Below are 4187 nucleotides of genomic sequence, written 5' to 3' on the forward strand. Positions count from 1 at the left end.
TTTTTATTTGGTTACAAATATGAAACAGTTTCCAAAGGTGTAGCTTTATTTTCAGTGTGGAATTGTCAATCATGTTCTCTCTGACATTCTGGCATTAACCAACAGTCAATTTAGGTGACACTGAACCTTTTCAATATCATTAAACTTTGATTCCAAAGATTTCATTACATGTTCTATGAAATTCTCCAGACATCACTATAATTAGACACGGCAGTTAACCAACAATAAGATAAGATACATATGTTCCTAGTAATTTGCTGAAAGCCATGGACATGCAGTCATTTCAGTTTCATCATTATTGCAGTTACTGTAATGACTGTGTTGTGTCATTGAACATGCACTACTGATGTTAAAAGTGTAATATACTGTATTGTTTGTAATCTAAAAAATCATAATAATATATGAGTAAATTTATGAATAATTAAAAAGTACACAGATTTTCCTAAAAAAACTATGATTTTCTTATTCAGAGCAGTAATCTCCAGAAGCTCAGATATATGCATTCATCCACTGTTACTGGAGACACACAAAAAATGTGGTTAAGATATTTCAAATTAAGACACCTGACAAGGTTTAAGTAAACTGTGAAATGAAAAAAAATGATGTGCGATGAATCTAAATTCCAGGCCAAGATGAACTTATTTTTATATTCTTGTAATTTTGAATTATATACTATGAACATGCTACAGTACAACTGTGATTCACATTAAACAAGAACTGTTAAACTGTACAACAGTCAAAACTTGCAGATCGGTCACACATTAAACCGGAATCAACCTAAAATCCGGAATACACTTTCCATAACCGGAATACACCTGGATCTTTTTAATTAGAGGTAGTTTGAAGGTTTTTTGATATAATTCAATCATATATATCATAAATAATTAACATACGAAAGTAAAATAAAATACGTTCATACAAAACGATTTTATAAAAGATTGAAATTCGGCAACCGCAGGGGAAATTACACCCGTATTTTATCAATAAAAATGGTATTTTTGTAGGGTTTATTGCAGAACTCATTCGTATATAATATAAATAATTAATTTACAAAAGGAAAATAAAGTATGATGATTTATCAGTTTCCTCATATTAGTTGTGTGCTAAATTACACAATTGTTTTATTAATAATTATTCATATATAATTACAATTTAGTTAAGTACTTTTTGTCTTGTGTGGTAGCAGCACATAAAACACATGACATGCTGCTTGAATAACAATAGGGTTGTTGTATTTTGCAGGCTTAGTGGGATCAGATTCTCCCTAAGCTGTTGCAACTGGGAATACTGTTTGGATCAAGGGGTGTTTCATTTGTACACCTGACACAAGAAGCAATGTTTATAACACTTTAGTCAGAACTAGTGCAGTTGTACATATAAACAACTTTTTGAGTTCAAATAATTATATTTTACTAATCTATACTTTTCCCTGTCCTCATTTAGATCACAAAATCTTTTTGTGAATGAGACAAATGTTTGAAATAAAAACAATCAGACTATTTCATCTGAAGAACTTTAAATGCATTCTGTCACTTAGCACATTTTCACAGTAAACAATACTTGGTTTACAACCACATGTTTACTGTGAAAAAGTAACAAGTGATCAAAAAAGAATAAAAATCAACTGTTTGTCAAAAAATAATATCCTTAACACCAGATACTGATAATGATATCATACTTAAAAAAAAACACCAAAAAGAACTAAACTGCACAATTATTGAAAAATATTTGTCACTTAGAACATATGATGAGTGCCAAACTTGATACAGTTCGGTGCGAAAAAGTGCCAAGTGACGTAAGGCACTTAGCATTGTGCCGCATTCAAATTGTATATAATTTTCTCTTAGCACTTTTTGACCATTTTGATATAAATTCATTTAATAACTTGCTATAATATTGATATTTTTACAGGACATGGGCAAGGTCATAAACAGTTGATATATGAAAAAAGTGATTTTTTCCCCCAAAAAATATCATATAGCACTGTGTCACATCCACCCCTCGATCTATCTTTCGCTCTGAATAATAATCAATTTTTTGCTTCTTTTATGTAGTTATATTAAATGTTATGCGAAATGAAAAAAATGGATGATGGTAACCAATGGTATTGGGAATATAGCTGGGTGAAAGTTTACTTAATATGGCCGTTTTCAAATAAAAATTGGACAGTTTGATTTGTAATACCTATTCTTCAGTTTCCGTGGATAATTTATTACTTATATTTGAAATAAAACTAAGCTTTAAAATTGTTTAAATTTCAGTAGAAAATTGTGGGTTCTCTAATTAAATTGATGTTACCATAGAAACAAAGCCCGTGACCTATATATCTAAATGTAAGACACCGGTCTATCTAAGGAACACATTTTCGGCATTTTATTTGCATTTCAACAATATCCATAATAATAATAGCAGCATGCAAAACGATTTTTCCATACAAAATGTCAGACGAAGGATACTGCTGTAAGTATTTTAAGCTGTAATATTTGTTTTAATAGATGCAAATAACACAAAAATATTACTTAGTTAATACGTTAGAAATAAAATGTTTTAAAGCTACATTAACATGAACGATTATCTTATTGCCATGGGTACTTTAAATTTTAAGCAAAATAGGGTACCATGTGAAGTGCTTGGTATTTTGCTAAATTAATAATATTACCCAAATAGTCCATGCTGGTCATTAACAGAATGACACTGAAGCCGTCGAAAACCCCGTTTTCATACGTAGTTGTTTAACAATGAGAGAAAATATGTTACCATGGAAACACGAGCCCCGCAACATATACATTTTAAGCTTACACTAGAAAGCTAACGAGCAAACTAGTTAAATTATTAATAATGCAGAAGTCTACGGATAACAATGAAACCAAAATACCCGGAAAACTGATAAATATACGTATTTTCCTTCTTTCTATACAAAATACCTTTGGAGGGACATGTTCTTCAAACCTGTATTAAACTGTACTTGAAGGGCCAGAGATCAATGAAATTGAGATTGTAACGGTCAAAACATTAGATTACATGAAATATATAAAAATGCTGCGGTTCAACTAATTTGAATTTATTCTGGTAATAAGGTTACCTACCTCCTTAACAAGGAGTAAGTATCTTGCGTTTAACATGTTTATAAGAGTTTATGCGGAAATTGAACGTACAAGGGGCGTTCAATATGTTATGTCACTACGTATGCAGTTCCGTAACCGCTGGTTATATTTAGATGTGGTTTTCGGCACATTATAGAGCAATTTAATGACAACACAATACTATATAAATTATGAAAATCGGTGGATTCAAAGTAAAAATATAATCATTTGAGTGAGTTGTACTCGGTTATACTGGACAATTTTATGGCAAAAAGTATTGAGATTGTAATAGGCAATTCCGTAATTCTACTATTTAACAAATAGAACTATAGTTAAATTTTCAGTTTAAACAGATAAAACAAATCATGATCTTCACAAAAACATATAGAAACTAAACTAAAAAAATGTTATAACAGTTTTATATTGAGTGTGTATATTTTTACTCGAAAAATGATAAGGTGAGTACAATAAGCCTCTGCAATTTTGTCAGGCGCGATAATTATCGTTTAAACATTCTTGTATTATAAGTTGATAGTACTAGTATCTTAACTCTTGATTGCGAAACTAGGTCTTACAACTTTTATTAATCGGTCTCATTACCCATTCCAGGTGTAATCAACCTCGAGTTTTTAGTTGTGTTGTAAAATTAAAAATGCAATAAATAGTTTAAAACAACGCAAACTCATCACAAATTGCTGTTCCTTGTAGAAAAATGATAGAAGTTTGTGATTTTACAAGTTATTCTATTTCTCTGAGACTGAGACTTACCAGTATACTTGATCACACCTCACTAAAATTATCATATTTTTACTTTGAACCTGCTGATTTTTGTAAGTTATATATTATTGTGTTCCCAATAAATTGCTTTATAATGTGCCGAAAACCGCATCTAAAATCAACCAGCCGTTACGGAACTGCATACGTATTTATATTACATATTGAACGCCCCTCGTAGAGTCATTTTAAGGCTAATTAATTTTAGCAGTGCTAGTGCTACATACAGGCACCAATAGAATGCATTTCTTTTCTTCATTTGCGTACTTACTAATGTGCTAACGCTGAAAGATTTTCAGTTAGTTAAGGAAAGGATCATAACCCGCTGGA

The sequence above is a fragment of the Mercenaria mercenaria genome, chromosome 18 (assembly GCF_021730395.1).
Source record: "Mercenaria mercenaria strain notata chromosome 18, MADL_Memer_1, whole genome shotgun sequence".
Classification (NCBI taxonomy): Eukaryota; Metazoa; Mollusca; class Bivalvia; order Venerida; family Veneridae; genus Mercenaria; species Mercenaria mercenaria.